Genomic DNA, 10332 nt, shown 5'->3' on the forward strand with positions numbered 1-10332 from the left:
TTGGTTTAACTTTGGTATATGGTACTTATCTAAAAAAAATGTCCATTTCTTTTGCATTTTCCAGTTTTGTGGCATAAAGGCTTTTCTAGTAAGATCTAATGATTCTCTGAATTTCCTGTGTCTGTGGCTATGTCCCCTTTTTCATTTCTGATCTTATTTATTTGCGTGTTCTCTCTCTGTCATTTGATTAGTTTGGATTGGGGTTTGTCTATCTTGTTGATTTTCTCCAAGAACCAACTTTTTTGTTTCATTAATTCTTTGGATTGTTTTCTGTGTTTCTATTTTGTTGATGTCAGCCCTCAGTTTGAATATTTCCAGTCTTCTACTCCTCCTGGGTGCTACTGCTTCCTTTTTTTTCTAGAGCTTTCAGGTGTGCTGTTAAGTCTCCAATGTATGCTTTCTTCGTTTTCTTTAATGGGCACTTAGTGCTATGAACTTTCCTCTTAGCACTGCTTTCATTCTGTCCCATAGATTTGAGTATGCTGTCTCTTTATTTTCATTAAATTCAAGAAAGACTTTAATTTCTTTCTTAATTTCCTCCTTGACCCAGGTGTGGTTTAGTAGTTGACTCTTCAGTTTCCATGAGTTTGTCGGCTTTCTGGGGGATGCATTGTTGTTGCCTTCTAATTTAATCTGTTGTGATCTGATAAGACACACATGGACACTGATTTTTTTTTGTATCTGTGGAGGTTTCCTTTGTTAGTGAGTATGTGCTCAATTTTCGAGAAGGTTCGATTAGTTGCAGAGAAGAAAGTATATTCTTTTCTATTTGGGTGGAGTGTTCTATAGATGTCTGTTAAGTCCATTTGCTTCATTACCTCCAATAATTCTCTTAATTCTCTATTAGGTTTCTGTCTGATTGACCTGTCCATTGGTGAGTAAGTTGTGTTGAAGTCTCCTACTACTAGTGTGTGTGGTTTGATGTCTGCCTTGAGTTCTAGTAACATTTCTTTTACATAAATTGGTGCTTTTATATTAGGGGCATAGATGTTCAGGATTGAGACTTCATCCTGATGAACTGTTCCTGTCATGAGTATAAAATGCCCCTCTCCATCTCTTCTGATTGATTTTAGTTTGAAGTCAGATTTGTTAGAAATTAGTATGGCCATGCCTGCTTGTTTCTTAGGACCATTTGCTTGAAAAACTTTTTCCCAACCCTTTACTCCGAGAAGATGCCTGTCTTTGTGGTTGAGATGTGTTTCTTGTAAATAGCAGAATGTAGGATCCTGTTTTCATATCAAATCTCTTAGCCTCTGCCTTTTTATAGGTGAATTGAGTCCATTCATATTAAGAGATATTAATTAAGTGGTTGTTTACTCCGGTTATTCTTATTGTTTTTGTTAGTAGTTTGTGTGTCTCCCTTCTTTGAGTTGTGCTGGTGAAGGGTCGCTAGATGCCTGAGTTATTGTAGGCAGTGTTGGCAATGTTGGATTCCTTGGATTGTGATTTTCCTTCTCTTACTTTCTGTAAGGCTGGATTTGTGGCTACGTATTGTTTAAATTTGTTCCTATCCTGGAATGTTTTGTTTTCTCCATTGATAGTGAATGATAGCTTTGCTGGGTATAGTAGTTTGGGCTTGCATCCATGATCTCTTAGTTTCTACAGTACCTCTATCCAGGACCTTCTGGCTTCCATGGTTTTCATAGAGAAGTCAGGTGTAAGTCTGATCGGTTTACCTTTATAAGTTACTTGATCTTTTTCCTTTGCAGCTCTTAATATTCTTTCTTTAATCTGTATGTTTTTTGTTTTGATTATTATATGGCTAGGGGATTTTTTTTTGATCCAGTCTATTTGGTGTTCTGTATGCTTCTTGAATATTCAAAGGAATATCTTTCTTTATATTGGGAAAGTTTTCTTCCATAATTTTGTTAAAAATATTTTCTGGGCCTTTGAGCTATGACTCTTCTTCTTCTATCCCTATTGTTCTTAGGTTTGGTGTTTTTATTGTGTCCCATATTTCCTGAATGTTTTGTGATGAGAATTCGTTTTATTTTCTGTTTTCCTTGATCAGTGCATTTATTTTTTCTATGGTCTCCTCAGAATCTGAGATTCTTTCTTCTATCTTGTATTCTATTGATTATGCCTGTTTCTGTAGTCTCTGCTCATTGACCTAGATTTTCCATATCAAGCCAGTTCTCAGTTTGTGTTTTCTTCCTTGCTTCCATTTCAGTTTTCAATTCTTGAACTGTTTCCATTACCTGTTTGATCGTTTTTTCTTGGTTTCCCAGGGTATCATTTACGTATTTACTCCTTTCTTCAAACTTTTTGTTATACTCCTCATCCATTTCTGTAAGGGTATTTTTTACATGTTGTTTAAGGGACTCTATTGCCTTCATAAAGTCAATTTTTTCCACTTCTTCTGTGCTAGGGTGTTCAAGTCCTTCTGTTATACTATTATTGGGTTCTGGTGTTTTCATGGTTTTTTTTTTTTTTCAGATTATCGGGTGAATTCTTGCCTTGGCACCTGCCCATCTCCTCCTGCCAATGCTATCTAATGGGTCTTCTAAAACCTGATCAGATTTCCCTGCTGGCCAGGGGCCCCGCTTACAAAATGCCCTCGCTCCATTTCCTGGTTCCCACTGTGGGCCAAGATCCCTCTCATCACTCAGAAGGGTCTTCAGGAACAGGACCAGGCTCCCCGTTAGCCAGGGACTTCGCCAACAACAGGCCTACCACTCTGCAGGCCAGCCACCAAAACAAAGAAACTCCCACTGCCCTCTGCCCTGATCACGGGACCCAAAGCCCAAACAGGCTGAACTGGGTGGTCCCTCAGCCCTGCAGAAGGGAGAGAGAAGGAAGGAAGCCCCTGGGTGCAAGCTGGGATGGGCCATGGAGAGAGAGGTCGCAGCAGAGGAGGAGCAGCCCCCTCAGACTGACCGGGGAGTCAAGGGGGTCGGGTAATGCCCCTGCTCCATTTCCTGGGTTCCTCCGAGGGTCAAGAACACTCTCACCAGTCAGGAGGGTCTTCAGGGACAGGACCAGGCTCCCCGTTCGCCAGGAACCTCGCCAACAAAAGTCTACCACTCTGCAGGCCAGCCACCAAAAAACCTAATTGATTTAGTTGTATTGGGACGATCTGTTCTCAGTGTGGGCTTCACTGTTTCAATCCTGGACCATCAAAAAATATGTTTGCGTCTGCGCCACATCTGCACTGCGTCTGCGCCGGTCTGCTCCACATCTGTACTGGTCTGCGCCACAAAGATTGTGAATTTAAACCAGTATTGGACTTCATGGTGAGACTACGTCTCAATTATAACAATACTACTAAAAATAAGTGAAATAGGGATAAGTGTTCCAGTTATCTCTTCTCCTTTGCTAACTTCTGAGTACTTTGTTTTTATTTTAAATTTTAATTCAAGAACAAAAAGATGTTCTTGTTTTTAAAAACCCTTAAATAGTTAATGGTCCCCATATTGATTAGCAACTTCCAACATTACTACATTTTAATGTTAACGTTCTCTGTATGAGACAATATGAAAGTATATGTCTATGATCATATGAAGCAGTATTTTGTGGTAGGAGGATTGTGGATCTGAGGTCAGTCTGGATTATATCATGAAAGTTTTTAAGCTAAGTGAAAAATCTGGGAGGACAGCAATGACGTCATGGCACCTGTTTCCCTGTTCTGTGATTAACATCATTTTAAACAAAAGATTATAAATAAATTCTAAGAATCAGTGAAGTGAACTGAAGTGAGGGGACTTCAGAGGCACTTTGAAATTAAGCATTTTTAGGTTGTATAAAAGAAACTTATTGTTTTGAGTTGCTATTTAAACTACATTTTTCTTCATGCCAAGAATGCATCCTAATGGCTAATTCTTTAAAACTAAGTTATAGTTCTGATTATTAGCTTGTCTTTTCTCAGTTAATTCCTACTTGGAAGCTGCACTTAAAACTATGAAAGACTCTTTTGCTTCTTGTTCTCAATGCAAAGGGTCTGATTTTGTGATGACCCCAGCATTCTCCTGAGCTTTTCTAACTCAGTGATAGGCCTCCTACTCAAAGCATAGTTGACATCAAGTCATTGAATTCTGAAGCAATTGCCCTTCCCTTTCTCTCAGTTTTTGTATGTATACCTACTCCTTCCTAACCTCTCCAGTCAGATAAATGCTTCTCAGAGAACAATTACACTTATTAACCCTCTGTGTGGATAAAAAGCCTGATTATGGAGTCCTCTGCACCAGCGTCCATCACTCCCTCTTCTAAGCAGTCTGTAGCAAGCAGTTTAGATGCTGTCAGTCCAGCCACCAACCACATCTCCAGTTTCTCTGCTTCTTCCCTACTTCTTCTGATTTTTCAGCTGATATCTGAAGTATTCTGTGATGATAAGTTTGGCAGAGGTAAGTCAGAGTGTCAGCTAAGCTCAGGATTTGGTCCAGGCATTACAATATACTAAAATAAAGATTGTTTACTCAAAGAAGACTGATATCAAAGGCTTTAGACTATGAATTCTACATACAAACTGTTTTATACCTCCCTCTGATGTTAAATTCTTAGCCACATTTGTTTTTTGTTTGTTTTTCTTTGTTTGCTTCCAGTGGGCAAATAGATTTGGAAATGTGTTTATACAATCAATAAGCTTCTACTGAATGCAGCAATTGAGAGCATATATTGTGCCGTCAATGTGAAGGAGATGTGAGGCCTGAACACACACACTGCTCAAGGTGTAAAGCAAAAATTTGGAATCAATGCCAGGGATAGGGAGTTACCAAGTCATAAATTATTTGAAAGATTTAATAGCTATGGATAGCAAAGAAGTTAACAATTCTACTTTCAAAACTGAATGTTGTAGATAGAAATAAAAAGATACCTTATTCTGATGTTGCAAAGCATATGAAACATAATTCTATTAATATAATATGTTATCCCATGAATCCCATATATCCCATTATATACTTTAAACAATGCAATTCTAATTTTTGGACAAACAGTATTTCAGATTTAAGTTTATTTTGACAAGGAATTTTATTTTTCTTCTAAGTTTTTGTTTTGTTTGCTTTGGTTTTGGTTTTTGGTGTTTCAAGATAGGGTCTCTCTGTGCATCCCTGGTTGTCCTAAGACTCACTCTGTAACTCAGGCTGGGCTCAAACTTGGAGATCTGCCTCTGCCTCTTGAGTACTGGGTTTCAAGGGGTTCACCACTACTGCCCAGCTTCTTCTAAGTTTATAATGATTTAAAAAAAAAAAACATGTTAACATATTCAAAGCTGAATCTAGTTGGTCACCTACAGAATGGATAGATGGTGAACAGCGCCTACTTCTGTGGAACAAGCCCAGTGCTCTCTGCACTTTCCTCTCATGTATTCAAAATCAGTGTTTATTTGCTTATTGTTTCTGTCAATATACTAAAAATATTAACCAAAAATAGAAATTAGTGAATCAAAAATAATCATGAAGGCTGTATAAAACATGTATTCAAATAAATAATTAAGCCATATGCATAGCTTCTTGTAGACTCTCTAGAAAGGTGGAAAGGGTGATAGTGACCGAATACTTGTCAGACTGCTAAGAACCCTCAGAAATTCAAATGCTAATACCACTCATAACTTCACAGGGATGTTTTCCTTTTTATTTGTTGTTTTCGCTGTGAAAAGAGGGTAACAAATCTGTAGTCTCTGTTTTAAATATTAGAAATATGATAATAAACCATGTGCATCTGGTCTTAAAGATATACACATTAACTATGTTCATATATACATACATGTTTTTATGATATATTTTATGGAATGAGACAGTGAAGTTTGTTTGTAAATTCAGAGTTGATCATCTAATAAGACAAATTCATTGTGAGATTTTGTAACAGCTGAGAGTAATGTGCTCTGGAGAATAACTGTTCTTTCAAATTACCACAAACTTACAGGATGAACCGGCACCATTGCACATGGAAAAATCAGATCTAGGCTTTTGTATTGTTCTCAATGTTGAGAACTATTAAAAAGATAATAGAGCCTTCGTAAGACAGACTAACTCTGGACACAGTCTAGGACAGGCACATTGTGAAGTAAGTGTGAACTCCCAGGAGGGTTTAAAGACAGTACAGTGAGGCCTCTACCCACTTTGCCCCATTTTGCCAATGGCTAGCACTTATGTAATCATCTCCATGTATGGTCAAGAACTAGATGGCAGGGTCAGCCATGTGTGCACTTTATTAGCCACACACGCTTTCAAAGCACATGTATATGACCACCAGGATAAAGATCTTATTTTTTTCTGATATTGAGTCTCACGTGATTGCCTAGGTTAGCTTCAAACTAAATCTCCTGCCTCTTCCAAGGGCTGACATTACAGATAAGGGTGAGCCACCATGACTGGATGCTGTTGATCTTAAAACAAAACCCAAAACAAATGCAAAGGTTATTTTGAAAAAGTTTCAATGTAGCCAGTTGGTCAGGGTGGCCCTCAAGAGGAGAGCCACGGTAGAATCAGAGTTTTCTCCTCCGTTTCCTAGTGCCTCTGGCCAGTCCTCCATTTCCTAGTGCCTCTGGCCAGTCCTCCATTTCCTAGTGCCTCTGGCCAGTCCTCCATTTCCTAGTGCCTCTGGCCAGTCCTGCTTCTTCCTCCTGCTTGGAGCTGGCAAGGGGCATAGGAAGTTTGGGTAGAAGGAGTGGGAGGGAAGATGTCTTCCTATGCTTCCACCCTGTAAGACTGGGGATATGGGTGGGGCTATGGGGGCTTAGATGCCCCTGACAGATGGATATTTCTTCTCTGCTCCCATTATCTTGATTTGCTGGGCTATAAAAGCTTTAAGCCAGGAAGGAAGGTCTTCTGCCAGACTTCTCCAGGTTACAATATAGGTATTGTATACAATATAGGTTCTGGTCTGGGTGTCTAGCTAGAAGTCTGAACACAATGTCCTCCACATCTCCGATCAGACCAGCATCAAAAGGTCCCTCTGGAGGGCATCTGACATTCAAAGCAGGCCATTCTGTACCGCAAACAGTAATGAACTTTTAATTCCTTTTTTATGAGCCATGGCTGCTATGTCCTTCCAGTGAGGCTAACATAAGTTTAGGGGTAAGGAGGGGACTGTCCCATAATCTCTACCTCTGTGGGAGATAGAAAGACAAAGACAACAGACAACACCCAAAATCAAAGACATACAAAAGACCTTAAAATTTTTCTCAGGAAGGACTGACCCACCGTCCAGACAGAAGACTTTCTGTCCCTGATTAAGCAGACTTTAGAGACTCTGCCATAGGGAGGTGGGACCCAAACTCATGATCTCCCTCCTCAGGGAGGTAGGACCCAAACTCATGACTCCCTCCGCAGGGAGGTGGGACTCAAACCCATCATCTCCCTCCTCAGGGAGGTGGGACTCAAACCCATGATCTCCCTCCTCAGGGAGGTGGGACTCAAACCCATCATCTCCCTCCACAGGGTCTGAAAACCTCACATCCCAGTCTCCAGCACAAAGCTGGTGGTCTCAGCAGCTCAGGTGGAACTCTAACCCACTTTGCTTTTAACCTCGGCTGTTGCCAGACCACACCACATACTGTTCGTGCTTTGGAAAACGGAAGTGTAAAACAGCGTAGAAACAGAAACAAAGAGAGACTTACCGGCCCGCCAGAAACCCCTCAGGCTGGGAGCTTGGGGGTGTCTTGGGCAATCCTGGATGAGCCCCCAAATAATGTTGTGCCCTTGTTGCAAGTCTCCCAAACAAGACCACCACAGAGTAGGTATCCGATACAAACACAAAGGGGTTTATTGAGGAAGCCAGATCCGGATATGGGCAGTTGCTCAGTTTTTGGGAAACTAAAAGCCATGCAGAGCATTTACAGGTTAGCACTGATATAGGGAAAAACCAAAGGGAAGGTGACAAGTAGTTCACAGCCTTGTCAGCGGGTCTTGGGGTAGTTGACATTTAACATGATTGCTTATGGCGTAGGGAAGTCCAGAATTAAACAGTAAAGTAGTTAAAAATACATCAGGTATGGATGAGGCATGTGATCAAGAGCTGTCCCCAGCCATGTGATTAGTGACTGTCATTAATCATACCCTCAGTGGAGTTCAACTCATTTGGGGAACTAGGGGGTACTCGGGACCATGGAGAAGGCAGAAGAGGGGTGGTCTTGGTTTGGTTCGAATTTTATTCCCACAGTATGACAATGGTAAAATTAAATTTAAAAAGTGTTTAAAATGGCCAAACAATTTTCTAGACATCCTGTTTCCGTGGGAATACATCATAGATGCAAGTTCCCCATCCTGAGTGATGGTGGTACTGTTTGCTCTCCTCCAGCTACTGCAGCAAAGGTGTGGCTTCCTGTGGTGCCCAGATTCCTATGCTCAAGATTTGTGGAAATGTTTCAGGGCTCATGCTTATTTCCCAATTAGACTGATTTCCTTTATGTTCAGTTCTTAGAGTTTTTCCCATATTGTGAAGTTTTTGTCACATGCGAGAGAAATACTGTGTCTCAGCATGTAATTTGTGGCATACATGGCACTTTGAAGATTATACATTATTAAAATGCATCCATTGTTTTTGTTGTTGTTTAGAAGTGCCCACACATGGTGATAGGAAAATGTTGGCCAAATGCAATATGATTTATTATTGCTTGTAAATTTTCACAGATATGTTTGTGACATTATCTGAGTAATACAATTTGCAAGACTGTTAAACATTTCACTTGTGGAGAATCATATAATTTATTACTCATAACTTTCCCCAAATTATTACTTAATGATGTAATCCAGATAGCAGAGATAGCTTAAAATTATGACTTTAAAAATATGAAAATAAGAATTTGACTTTTCTTAACCACTTTAATTCAGTTCACAATTTAGTTCTCAGAGTAAACTAGACCCTTTGTCAAGGCCTTCTAGTATTTCTCTTTTATTTTCTCTTCTAGTCCTCTATGTGGAAGCACAACTTTTTCTGGGGTATGTTCTCTATCCCATAGTCCAAATAGTGGCTAGCATACCACTACATCCCCACTCACGACACTAGTTGTCTGTGTATATATACAGAGAGCTTGTCTTAAGATGTGGTGTGGTACATGCCATTCACTCTGGTAAACGCTTGGGGTAGTGACTGCAGAGACTTTAATGGCTCTTAGAAGCCTGGTGTGGGACAATTCTGTATTCTGTCAATCATGTTTAAAATAAACACTGACTGGCCAGTAGCCAGTCAGTGGGACAACCAGACAGGAAGTAGAGGCGGGCAATGAGAAGAGGAAGTTTCTCTGAAGGAGGAAGCCCATTCCTCCCCAGTCCTGTCCAGACACTGAAGAAGCAGGATGTGACCTGTCCCACTAAAACTGTACTGAGCCATGTGGCTAACATAGATAAGAATAATGGGTTAATATAAGTTATAAGAGTTAATAAGAAGTCTGAGCTAATGTGAAAATCAGTTTATTACTTATGGAGACTCTGTGTGATTTTCCTTGGGACCTAATGACTGTGGAAACTGGCCAGAACAGAAACCCCAACAAGCAGGCCCTCATGTTACAGCAGCTCTGCTGGAGAAGCAGGCTGGGCTGCAGTCCAATTCCAAGAAGATTATTTGTTGACTCCACATTCATTCCCCACCAGCTGAAACTGACTAGCTTTAGGGTATTATTATTATTATTATTATTATTATTATTATTATTATTATTATTATTATTACTATTATTACTGTTAATTCAAGAACAGAATCTTCTATGGAACACCTGTAACTCCATCATGTGGACTGGATAATGAGTGCAGATATTCTGAAAAAGAAATGTGACCTTGTTCAGGATGATGTTCTTCCACAGAACTCAGTTTAGGCTGAGGGCAAACTAATGAGGATGGTGAACAAGCCCAATGTCCACTGTGCACTTCTGTTGGTTAATACGCTGGCTTACAGAGCAGAGTGGTTTACAGGATACAATTCCTTTACTAACTGTCATAGAATTTTTTATATGCTTTTAAAATTACTTTTATTTCTGTGTAGCATATAGATTATATCTGTATATGGGGTACCTTTAGAATCCAGAGAGGATGTTGAATACCCCAAAACTGGAGTTACATGAGGCTGTTAGTGGTTCATATGGATATTGGAAATTGAGCTCAGGTCCTCTGGAAGTACAGCAAATATTCAACCACTGAGCCATTGATGGAAGTCCACTGAACAATCTGTCCATATTCATTGGGCCATCTGTCCATATCCACTGGGCCATATCTCCATATTCACTGGGATATCTGTCCATATCTACAGGGCATCTGCCCATACCCACTGGGCAGTCTCTCTATATCCACTGGTTCATCTGTCCATACTCACTGGGCCATCTGTCCATACTCACTGGGCCATCTGTTCATACTCACTGGGCCATCTGTGCATACCCACTGGGCCATCTGTCCATACCCACTGGGC

At 40.2% G+C, this 10332-nt stretch overlaps 1 protein-coding gene across 1 annotated transcript in view; it reads left to right on the top strand.

Moving 5' to 3' along the window:
* The window catches only part of Kcnh8 (potassium voltage-gated channel subfamily H member 8), a 484346-nt gene that overhangs the window by 239637 nt on the left and 234377 nt on the right, over positions 1-10332 (top strand). The gene's annotated exons all lie outside the window — the stretch shown is intronic.

Source organism: Microtus ochrogaster, unplaced genomic scaffold, assembly GCF_000317375.1.
Source record: "Microtus ochrogaster isolate Prairie Vole_2 unplaced genomic scaffold, MicOch1.0 UNK40, whole genome shotgun sequence".
NCBI lineage: Eukaryota > Metazoa > Chordata > Mammalia > Rodentia > Cricetidae > Microtus > Microtus ochrogaster.